This window comes from Mauremys mutica, chromosome 8 (genome assembly GCF_020497125.1).
Source record: "Mauremys mutica isolate MM-2020 ecotype Southern chromosome 8, ASM2049712v1, whole genome shotgun sequence".
NCBI lineage: Eukaryota > Metazoa > Chordata > Testudines > Geoemydidae > Mauremys > Mauremys mutica.
Genome location: NC_059079.1, coordinates 41,114,937 through 41,127,605, shown reverse-complemented (window position 1 = coordinate 41,127,605; position 12,669 = coordinate 41,114,937). Strand labels below are relative to the sequence as shown.

The following is a 12,669-nucleotide window of genomic DNA, read 5'->3' as shown; positions in this document are numbered from 1 at the left end:
CAACAAAAAAACTTCAAAAACAGACTCCAACGAGAGACTGCTGAATTGGAATTAATTTGCAAAATGGACACCATTAAATTAGGCTTGAATAAAGACTGGGAGTGGATGGGTCATTACACAAAGTAAAACTATTTCCCCATGTTTATTTCCCCCCCCTTCCTCACACCTCTTGTCAACTGCTGCAAATGGACCATTTTGATTACCACTACAAAACATTTTTTTCTCTCCTGCTGTTTCATGTTCTCTGTGTGTGTGTATATATATATCTTTCTACTGTGTTTTCCACTGCATGCATCCGATGAAGTGGGCTGTAGCCCACGAAAGCTTATGCTCAAATAAATGTGTTAGTCTCTAAAGTGCCACAAGTACTCCTGTTCTTTATACAGTTAGCTGACATTCACGGACCCTTTCCATCAGTTACACAAATGGAAATTGATTTGTAAGAATCTCCTTTGCTAAGCCTGGGCTACTCTTGCTGAGGTAGGGGAAAAGTTATTACATTCACTTCTCTGTATCCTGTCAAAATAGCATGAGGGCTGAAAGCGTAGCCTCTCTTCAATAATCTCTCAGATTTCTGAACCATCTCTAACTTGTAAGAGTACCCAGTGCATAATGTGTGTCTGAATCAGTTTATCTCTGATTGGACATTTGTAAGGAATCACAGAGAGACCTTTTCATCTACCAATGAACAAGAAATTTTCTATTCTTATTTGTTTATACAGATCCATGGTCTTTGTCAGTACTTAATAAATACTTGGCTATAGTATTTTTCCCCAGCTGGCCTCTGTGATATAGTTTTATCAATAAGTTGGGGAAATTCTGTTTCCAACTACACCAATGTAAATACAAAATAATGTTTTGCTTCAACTGAGAGTGAAAAATAATATACAGAGTAACATTTTCCAACTCCTCCAAATGACTTAGGAGTCTAAGTTCTATTCAGAGACTAACAATATGAATATTAGTTGTCCAGTACTCTTGACACTATGTTGGAAAGTTTTTGCATGCCACGTTTGACAGGGCCAGGAGTGACTGGGCCCATTGAGGCATTTCTGGGTCCTGTTGCCCCACAATGGAAAAAGAGTTGACTGAAGAGGAAAGGTTGCCTATCTGACCTTCATGTGATAACACAGTTGGTGAGTGTACCCAACCTGCTGTCTTTCTAAAGCTAACATACAGCTTTGGAAAGGACCAAAATTGTCTTCCCAACTACCCCTAGATTAACCCAAAGCAGTGAGGGGCCTCCAGCTAAGAAAGGAATGGTGTAGAGAGGCTCTTTCAGCAATCCCTTGTAGGAACCCATGGGGGTAGGGCATTTAGCCTGTCATTCAAGAGCACTGTATAAGGTAGGGAGAGCATCTACTCGCTGGGTAAAGGCAGTTGTGGAGCTAGTTGGGGAGGGAAAAGGTTGCACGGAGTTTTGTTTGGTGTTTTTATTGGTATTTTCCCCATCATTTATCACTGTCAAGGAACTTCTAGAGGCTCTGGAGAGCTCTGGCTGGCAGATGATGCAAAGGGTGGTATGAAAACTAACTATTCCCCCCAGGAGTTTTTTTTCCCCCCAAAAGGATGGGGTAGGATGTGGAGGAAGGAAGAGTGTTTGATTTTAGGGGCATTCAGGACTGCAAAACCTACAAGGAAGAAACAATAGATTCATGCTTTGTTCTGCATATTTGATTTGCATTTGGAACAGAATATAGGTCTTTTTATTCATTGTATTAAATGTCAGGGGGGAAATACCACGTTTGGTAATTTTCAAATTAAGATAAAAAGCTAGGCCATGCTTGACTGTGCTTGCATTTATACTGCGTGCCATTTGGAATTCAAAGTAGTCAGGCCTTCAGGATCAGTGCTCAATATGGTGTTCCAGTCTCTGAAGTCCTGAATCCCATTTCAGCAGCATGGTTCTTTAGTCATGGATCCAGTCATGACACCTGTAGTGGGGTGGTCACCCGCTCCAGCCCTGAAAGGGCTTAAAGCAGCCCTGGGGAACCAATTCCTAGGCTGATTGGGGAAGGCAGTAACAACTGGGGCCATGCCCCAGTCAGGGCCAGCTGGCCCCTATAAGAGGCTGTGAACCAGGAGCTCAAGAAGTCTCTCTCTAGCTGTGGAAGGAGATGGGCCTGGCTGATGGGGAGCTTAGAATAGGATACCTAGAGTGGAGCAGGGCTGGGGGAAGGCCAAAGGAGCTGGGGAGTTCCAGCCTGGAAACTCCCTGGGCTGCAGGCCTTGTTAAAAGCTGAGAAGGGTACTGGGGTTGCAGAGGTGCAACCCAGGGTAGGCAGAGGCAGCAGATCCAAACCCTCCTTGCCAATGATGAGTGGCCTTTACAGACTGCAGTCTGCCCCAGTGAACTGGGGCTAGATGGTGACTGGCAGTAGCCACTGAGGCAAGGTGGAGATAGGGGGTTGGAGGTTCCCCGGGGAGGGGAGACCCAGATCTGTCGGGGTACTGCCAAGGGGCAGCAGTGCCATAGGCGGCAGATTATATACATTTGCAGTGCTCAAGCACCAGGCATATTCAGGGCCGGGTGCCCTGCTCCAGAAACCAAAAACAAAATTACATTAAGTCCTGTCACAACTTGGCCCAGTCCTCTTCTGGGTGGATGCCAGTCTATTGTGAGTGGACCCAACTGCTGTATCCTACATGATTCTAAACCAGCTGCACACTCTAATGGATACTCCCAGGATCAGACCCCTTGTCTCAGCCCTTCTTAGGGGCATGGGACTCTACTGTCCTACTGCCCCTGGTCCCTGGAATCAGTATCTCCAACCTTCTGAGCCTCCTAGTTGCTTACATATCCTCCCTCAGAGTTCCACCTAGGCTGTGGTGAATCTGGCCTTCTAGTTTAAATCTCCCTGGGAACATCATGACAAGCAGGCAAGGAATACAGGTTTAGCAAAGGAATTTCTTAACCACAGACACTTTACTCTTAAAAAGAGAGTTACAGATCTTTGCAAATAATGAAAGTTATGTGAGTGTCCAGTTATGAGAAGTGTCACATAAGTTCACCTCCCTCTAGTCTGTTTGGCTTCTTCTCTGTGTCTAAAGGTCTTGCCAGCATTTCAGGCTAGTTCTCCAACCAGTTCTTCTTGTATGTGGCAGTGGGTACCTGCCCACGGCTCTACAAAGAAGCACGCCTTTTAAAATACAGTCTTTTAAAATACAGTCTTTGCCATGTGTCCTCTTCAGTTTGAAAAATTACAGCCCTGTCCTCCAATCAGGCTTCTGTGAAGAGATTTCATTGATCCATGGGGTTGGGCCATTGGTCAAGAGACTATCAAAGATGATGGCTTCTCAGTCATGGTCATTCAGCTAGGTGTCAAGCGCTTTCCTGGGACAAGCACCTGTCTGCAATGCAGCATAATAGATTGACATTATTTTTCAATGCAGAATTGATTACATAGGTAATCAGCACAGAAAATGAAAACGGATACAAAAATGGAAATAATTTGATAAACATATCCTATGTTGTCACAAGTCTAAATGAAATAAAAATATTCATTTCAATAATTTGAAACAAAACTTTTTTTCATTTTAAAAATTCATTTCAAAACAAAATGAAATGATTTTTTTTTTCATTTTTTTTTAAAACCTGAACATTTTCAATTAAACATTTCAAAACAGGTTTTTTTCCTATGAAATTATTCACCAGGAAAAATAGGCTTTCTAACCATCTCTAGAAAATAACACTTACTAAAGGACTTCTAATGAAAACACAGCCATGTATTTACATTGTACTTACAAAACAGTGCCAGTTACTTTGACCTTAGCAGAAGAGTATTAAAGCTCTTGAGACTTATTTGAAAGTTACAAATATTGATGTCTGCATCATGCCCAAAAGCCCAGTACTTCATAATTCATGTTGTCTTGTCAAACAAACAGATGCAAGGTATCAAGATGTCACTTTAATCAGCAATAATTAGATATTGTAACATAAACTCAAGGCTCTTTCCTATTTTAATTAAACAAATTATTGGCCATCCGCTGTCACATAAAAAGTAATCAAAAGTCTGTTTCAAAAGAAGCATTAATGGTTTGATTAATCTATATTAGAAACTTTCTCCAACCAATATAAAATCTCTTCTACATAAAATATAGTCCAGACTTCAGTATCAAAAAAATGTGGTATCACTGGGATGAAAAGGAAAAGAGAACACTTTGAGGGCTGGAATCTAGATTTTTTATGGATCAGATTCTCCCCCTCTTGAATAGATATCTTTTAGTTGGAGGGAAAAGTCTGAAAGTGGTAGACTTTCTGCTGCAAGTAGTTTTATTCTAGAGGACAGTCAGGTAGAAGTAGCAAGGAGATCACAGGATGGATTTCAAAAGAACTCCCATTTAGGCACTTAAACAAAATGGGTGCTGAGCACCGAACAGCTCCTAATGACAATGAAAATCAAAACAAATGCTTTTCTCATTTCTTGCTATACGGTTTCTCTTATTCTCTGTGTTACTTTACTTCCCTATGAACAATGTAAAATGCTGGGTGCAGCACACTTCCAATAATCTGGCAAATTCATTTAGCCTGAGCTCTTTTGGAAATCTACTCTACTGTAGCTTAAATATACAGGACTGGAAGAAGCAAAGGAATCCTTTCCTTTCATGAACAAAGTGTGTGTGCAGGGAGCGGGAAACCACCTGAACACATCAATCATCAAATGAGAGGGGAGTACCTTTTTTCATTCTGGATTTTGGAAACAGCTGGACAGAAAATAATTTCCCATCACACACATTTTTGAGATTTCAAAATAAATTTCTGTTCTGCCTTGGGACAAAACAAACCTCTCAAATACTTGAAGAGTACCCTGGAATAACCAATGGTCCAGTGGTTAGCGTACTCATTTGGTATATGGGAGACCTAGATTTAAACTTTTCTACTACATGCATCCGACAAAGTGTGTATTCACCCACGAAAGCTCATGCTCCAATACATCTGTTAGTCTATAAGGTGCCACGGAACTCTTTGCTGCTTTTACTAGATTTAAATGTCCTTCCTCTGCCTGACTTGAACCCATGTGCCTCACATCACAAATCCTTGCCCTAAATACTTGGCTATAAAGTCAGTTGGTTGCTTTTTTCAGTCTTTCCTGTTGCGTTGTTTCATGCTTTATAAATAATTAAATACTCATTGGGCATAAGAGCAAGTGACTTTGTAGGCTAGTGATTATGGCACTCACCTAGGACATGGGAGACCCAGATTCAAGTGCCTGCTCTGTTTACGCATTTATACAAAGTGGAACAAGCTCCAACTGGCAGACTGAGCAAGGCCCACCTCAGAATAACTAGTAGCCTGGTGGTTAGGATACAGAGTAGGAGAGTTGGCTTCAAGTCACTGCTCTAAATTAGGCAGATCAGGGACTTGAACTTGGGTCTCCCATATCCCGAGATGAGTGTCCTAACTGGTAGGTTCTTTTGGACACTTGCATAACTTGCACTCCATCCATTCTGGACCTGAGAAAATTTCTTGATGATAAGTTCTTTGAAACTGATACATTCCTGCAAAAAATTGTATTTGGATGAACAGGCATTTTCAGGAAAAAAAATGTTTTGAAAAATTCCTGACCAGCTTGAAGTTTGGGAAGGGTGTGGGGGGGGAAGCTCCAGGTGCAACATATAGGAGACCAGGTGCATTCATAATAATTGGTTCTGGACATATGTTTGCAGTTTGTTTTTAAAGTGCCTATGAATGTATTTATTAAACCTAACAATAGCTAGGTGTTACTATTATCATTATAATCATGATGAAAATACAGTCAAATCCCAAAATTAGCTTTCCCAACTAAGCAGCTAGCTTTTCAGTGTTATCGGCAAAATATTTGCCTGAGGCAACTCTCTCCTGGTTATTACCACCATCTCTGTCCCAAAGAAAGGGCAAAAAGCTCTGTGCTGCCGGTCCTCCTTCCCAAACCACTTTCTGCCATGATATGAGTCACACCTGATAGTTATAAGGACGATTGCTGGAATATACCACTTCCCCCCTCTCTTACCTTGTAAGGCCTGAAGTGACTATTTAGCTGCTATATTATTCTAAATTGATTGATAACCTTTTTCCTGATTGCCAGACCACAAAAGGCAATCTGTTGGCTCTGTGTACACCCATGAGCTTACTCCTGTACCATGCACCAGGGATCCGGTAAATTTGAAGGGAGTGGATCCCTGGGAAGCAGTGATTGGTAGCTGTTATATCTCACCATTTTCACTCCCAAAGATATAGTTTACAGGCCAAGTTAAAGCAAAGTCCAAAGCCCCAAAGGTTCGGTAACTGGCAGTATAGAGTAAACTTTCATGCAATATTTTCCCCTAGATGCTCCACAGGTCACAGGAATTTCATGGATGTTATTGGAATCAGGAATAGTTTTGGAATTTCTTAATGTTGGGACTTTTGCAGCAGGCCATTCTTTACCAGGGAGAGGATACCTACCAAGAAGCCAGCATGCACAGTCTTCTAGAAGACCTTGCATGACTCAGAAAACAATGGGCCAGATTCTCCAGTATGCTATGGCCAATGTTCACTAAGTAAGCTATACAAAAGTGGCCAGAGATTGCTGGTAGGGAATTGGCCTTGTGTGGAAGCTGGGAGAAGTGGTTCCACTGCCTCCTGTGCCAGCTGATCCCACAAACCTCAGGGTAAAGGGAAGGAGAGCACCCATCTGGGGATGTGGGTGGGATAGGGAGAGGAAAGTTGCATAACAGACTAGAGCTCTGTTGCACCAATCTCCATCTGGCTTCGGTTCTGAGGAGACTGATGCCAGTGGCCTAAATTAGTGTTCCTCCTCTGTTTTCCTAGCTTGCCCTGAGGCTGGGTAACCTTGAATATGGGTGCTGTAACTGGCTCCCTACACCCACACATTGCCATTCTGTCCAAGCACATCAAGAGAATTAAGGCCTATGTTTCCACTGTGCTGGATCATAACTTAATATGTTCCAAAAGATGGTAACTATCCTCTTAAAGAATATATACCTTGACACACAATTCTGAAGACATCACTGTGGTTTCTTTTCACTTTTTCTGTCATGTCGTTTTCTCTAAGTGTTAAAATGTACAATAATAATGTTGATGTTAAAAATAGAATTATTATTTTCTTCATCTCTAGATAAAATGTGTTTTATTTTGGATGTTACTTTTCACTTCCTTCTGTGCTATGAAAATATTAGTAGAACTTGCTAACTTCACCAGTGATTAAGTGGAAATTCCTTAATTTAGTACGGATGTTCAGGCAAGATTAAAATAAATCAGGGAACACACTCAGATTTCCAGTTAGTTCTCAGAGCTCAGACTTTTATTGTGCTATGGGTTGGCAAGAGGTTGAAAGAGTATTCTGGATGTTGAGCTTCACATGAGAATAAAGATGCAGTTGCTTGCGTCATATTACTACTGTGCAGCCAGGTCTTAACACAGAGTAAAGTAAACACAGCCACAGAAATACTAGCATGAAAGAAGTGTTAGTGGGCCATATGCACTTGACAAGTTTATCTAAAACTAAGTTAGTGGGACAAACTGCTGTTGCTTTAATGTTGGCTGCTTTAATGTTGGCTGCTGTCTCAATATTTGAAAAAGCAGTAGGAAAGCAATGACAGAAACAAACTTGCAAAACACGCAAATCAAGAACTTTTCCTTCAAAAAATTGGTAAAAATTAGCAAAGGTCATATTACCACCTGCCTGTAGAGTTTTGGAACCTGCAGGTTTTAATGATAAAGCACTGAGGTTTTGGGACCATGTTTCAAAAGTATTTCTGGTCAGAAGTTATGTTTTGTTTTTGATCACCTACATCACAGAGGGTGCTGAATGTAGAAAAACATCTCTAGCTTCAGATGAAATTGGGGGCCATGAGGTGATATTGTAACACCTTTAAGCATCATGTGGAAATTAATGTTATTCTATCCCACGTATTAATGTGTCTTCATTTTCGTGCCTGAAGTGCATGGGATAGATACAACGGCATGACATAACATTGAATAAAATCTTCTTTACTTTGTATTCATTTAAAATCTTATTAGAATGGAGTTATCTAGTTAAATAGTTATAACATTTTGAAAAGATTATTATCTGTAGGTGATTAATTTTACTACTAGAGCAATCTCTTATTCCCAGTGTAGTTCACCTAATCATAGTAGCTTTTCTAATGGATTAGTTGACCAGCTGAGTTAATTCTGTGATTTGACTTGTTCAGACTAGCACAAATCAGATTAAAAAGTGAAAGTATTAAATAATGTATGTCTAAGACTATTACAGGTTTTATTAAGGTCATAAATAGCAATCAAAATGTGTCATGGGTTCAGAAGTTAAAATTTTAATTTTGGCTTAGTGTCTATGAAAACAATGGCTTTGGAGAAGGTAGAAAAAATGTACTGTACTGTAAGGTTTTCAAAATCAGTTAAATTTACACCATTGCAATATTATTAACATCAGGAAGATCTAAATGTTGCTCCAAAGATACTTTAAAATTGGGAACTGCAGTAATGTGTTTATGAAGATAAGTCATCGGAATTGATTTATCATGTAGTTCTGCTTTACAAAATCCTTTGTTATCTTATTTAGTCTGCATAATAATGACTTTTGTTTGCCTGCTCTGAGCTTTAGAGTAATTATAAAAGGATAAACCTTTATTGGTAATCTATATCTTTTGCAGCATCGTGTTGATTTTAACTCAACAATAATGATGAAAAAGATATTAGCTTCACTGAACCAAATATTTGCAATTAAATCAGAGGATTGGGAAAGGATTAAACACTAATGAGGTGAATAGTACGGATTATGGAATCTGCATTTTGTCCAATTATTTTCAAAATCCTTATATTTAGATAAAACAATGTTCAGGGTAGATAATGGCTATTAATTGTCAATCACCTGCTAAACATAATTTTGACTCAATACTTTAAGAAAATGATATTTTAACTTATTGAAATACAGTAAGATTGCATAATCAGTGCTGTCTGAGGCAATTTACACAGTGCTTCTGTTAATAGTTGTTGTATTGTGGGGGCATTTATAGTCCATGCAACAACTCTGCATTTTCCTTTTATTTTCATTTCTAGTAAGCGACCCAGAGCATGAGCCCCGGAGCTGGCAAATGTGAGAACGGATGAAGAGTTCCTTGCCAATTTCAGGTTGACCTAAATAGGGTCCTTGAATAGCAAGCATTGGTTACTGACTATGGTGCTGTTAGCAATCTCCTTCTGGATAATAAACACATTCCCTGAGAAGGAAAAGGGATCATAAGAATTGGTATGTTAGATCCGACCAGAGGTCCGTTACTTCAGTTTTATGTCTCTGACAATAGCTATTATCAGATGCTTCAGATGCAGGTACTAGAAACCCCATGGTGGACATTGTTTGCCCTTATCATTTAATGGTTGGTTTTTACCTTGTAGCATGAGAATTTATCCCACTCATTTTTCAAAGAAAGGCGAATCTGTGAAATATCTGTGGCCCCTTCTGTCCCACCAATAGATTTTCATTTTCAAGACTGTCTGCCCAGCCCCACGCCCCAGAAAAGTATCTGTAAACTTACTCCATGAGTTGTCTCATTGAAGTAAAAACTTTACTCATATGTTCCCCCAAAAGATGTTATGACTTCCAAAGACAAAAATATCTCCTATTTCAAACTCCAGTTTATCCCCTTTTCTGAAAAACCTCCAGCTTTGTACACATCTTTCCACAAATTTCTCCCTGGGGCTTGAGAATATGTATGAAAAGCTTCAGAGGAAATTTCCTTTTATGAGGGAGTTAGAGAGTGGCCAACAGACAAGTTTATCATGGAAAGCTAGCTACAATCTCTGGAACAACTTCCATACCTCCATTATGCTGGCCTCCAAGAACAGGCTTTGTACTTGTGTTGGAGCTACTGTGCTTTCTCTACACAAAATCTCTATCCTGGTTTCTCTCTCTAGATTAAAAATATCCTTAACTTAATTTGCAGATGCATTCACATGCCAATATTATGATACAAATTTCAGAGTAAGAGGATTTTTGTAATATGGGAGTATACTGCTTTAAACGGAAGAAACAACCTGCAAAATATGTTACTGTATAAACAATCACTCAGTAGTCCAGAGCAAGTTGGCTTCGCCTCTTTTAAAAAAAAATACATAGATGCATTGAAAAAAATCTTTCTAAAGTGATTTCTGACTATTGATTATCTCTGGAAATATAAAGATACTTAAACCAAGCATGTCCAATTATTTTACTCCAACATCATATGGGAAAATTCCACAAACTACAAATTATTATGCCAAAATTTACTGCTGGCATAATTGTTGGATTCACTTGAATTACACCCATAGAGAATCTGCTTTGATATCTTCATAGACTGAAAGAGAGACATTTATCCCTGATGTTGCACTGGAGAAGAATTTAGCCCAAACTATCCATAATCCATGGTGTGACATGATATAAAATGAAATTTCAGGTATCATGCTGTCCATCAGTAGCCTTTAATTATGTTGTGTTCTGAATTAGCATGGTGTGGCTATTGGCAATGAAGCAGCCTAAAATTTATGTTGCTCTAGAATTTTTTTTTTGCTATTAAAATTTCATACATAAGATTGATTGTGTTTATAGAAATTGACTTTCTTAGATTGCAAATGTTTGCCTGAAGGAAGTCAGATTTGTTTTCATCTACACACACAATATAATCATGAAAATATAATGAAGAGTTAATGAATGTGCAACACATATTAAATGGATCAAAGAACAGTGTGGTGAAATGAATTTTTCGGATAATGTGAATTTTTTTTTCTGTTTTCTTTGCTGATTGCTTGTGAAGGTAGTTAACACTCAACAAATGAACTGTTGCATAATTAATTTACAAATGTAATACCACATATACCCTAAACAAAACTGTAAAATTAGAATATTAATATATTCATTGGTGATTATGTCAAATTCCTTTTTGCCCAAACCATGTAATTATTTAATGCAGTATTTAACTGTGGCTAACACTGTGAAAAGAATAAAACATTTGAATTATTTTAAAAAGTTTATAAGTGTGTATCTGACTTTCTGTGCAGAAGAGCATAGTTATAGAGATGGATTTAGGTGACTGTCTTTAGGTTTTGGCAAATGTTATGTTTTTCCTTTCCAGTAACAAAAGAAAGAATATAGGTAGTTTGTGGCACTAGTCAGCTAAAATAAACTCATTTTCCCTTGCATATAATTATTCAGCTTCTTCCAACTTAGAGTTGAAAAAATGAAATATAAAAAGCAAACTCCAGGTTCAACAATACTAAATCTGCCCTTTTACACACACAAATCTATATTAAAACTACATTATAAAGGTTGCAAAGTCAAGCACTCAGAAGTTAGGAAATGCCAGAACTAAGATTTCCTGTTCAATCTTAATTTTGCTTCCTTGTGTGCACGCATTATCATACAGTCTTTAGTTTCATGATCATAGAGTTTTTTTCTACAGGATCCCTACTTCTTTCAGTGCCCAGGCTGGACTTCCTCTGGGAATGAATCACGGTTGTGCAATGAAAAAATCTGCTTTCTGTCTGGGACCCCTGCCTTATTTGTTGAAGAAGTTGGACAGTATGTAGTGAACGAGGCAGGGGGAATTTCAGGACGAGAAAAGATAGTTTTGCGGCTAAGGCAGGTGCATCTCAGAATTGGATTCTATCCCAGTCGCCTCTGTGATGCCAGTCAAGTCACTTAAACCAGATGTTTTGCAAGTGGTCACTAATTGTGTGTTCCTCGCTTTCTGGATGCATAACTGGAGACCCAGGGTTTGATTTCAAGTGCAGAGCACTCAACAGCTGGAAATGAACTCCGTAGGCGCTCTGCTTTGAACCTATGAAATGGTAAGTACTCTGAAAAATCAGGTCCTACATATCTCAAATTGGGCACTCAAAATTAGTGGACACTTCTGACCTTAATCTTTCTCAGCCTCAGTTCTCCATCTGTAAAATGGGCATGATAATACACATTTATCTCACAAGTGTGTCATGAACATATTAATGTTTGTGAAACATTCAGATACTCTAGTGATGAGCACTATGTGAGGAAATTAATAATTCTTTCTCCAAAGCATGGTTTGAAAAGCACAGGGCCACACATCAATCAAGGATAAGAAAACTGCTGGTTAGTTGCTCATTCAGTGAGCACTGTCCATCCTGTGCACTGACTGAAGCAGAGGCACAGCATCTTCAGTGCCCTCCCCACCCCTGCCCCCCACCTACAGCTGACCTTTGTGTTGCACACAGTTTTAGAGAGGTAAGACGCCCGTAGGCACATGCCTACTGTGCCTAATTGGAAATCCGGCCCTGCTAGCCCTCTTCCACCATGCTTTTGGTCCAGCTCCTGTCCCCTCTGCATTTGAATCAGATGTCTTCCTTCTCTACCCTGACTGGGTGCCAGCAGGTGGGTTATTGAGAGCATGTGTGCCCAATACCTGTGCCCACCACCAGCTGAGCCCGGAGTACATGGGAGCGGTCATTGCAGTGAAAATCTGACTTTGCCCCTGCAGCCCAGGACTAGAGAGAACATGCTTAATCCAACTCTGAGGATGGTACATGTGCTATTCAGTCACAAGTAGGAGATGTGAAGGCTTGGAGCATGCTCAGTTGCTCTGTGGGGATGGTGCATTTGCAATCGGGTCACAGGCAGGAGCTGTGAGGTCATGGGGCAAGCTCAGTGAGGGTAGAATTTTTGGAGATTTTAGCTGTTA

The 12,669-nt window shown here is 39.6% G+C and overlaps 1 long non-coding RNA gene across 1 annotated transcript in view; it reads left to right on the top strand.

Moving 5' to 3' along the window:
- The window catches only part of LOC123376355, a 131,676-nt gene extending 120,841 nt beyond the window's left edge, over positions 1 to 10,835 (top strand). The window contains exon 3 of the long non-coding RNA XR_006581758.1: positions 9,041 to 10,835. This is a non-coding gene — a long non-coding RNA (uncharacterized LOC123376355). The remainder of the gene's footprint in view (positions 1 to 9,040) is intronic.
- Positions 10,836 to 12,669: the final 1,834 nt, after the last annotated feature.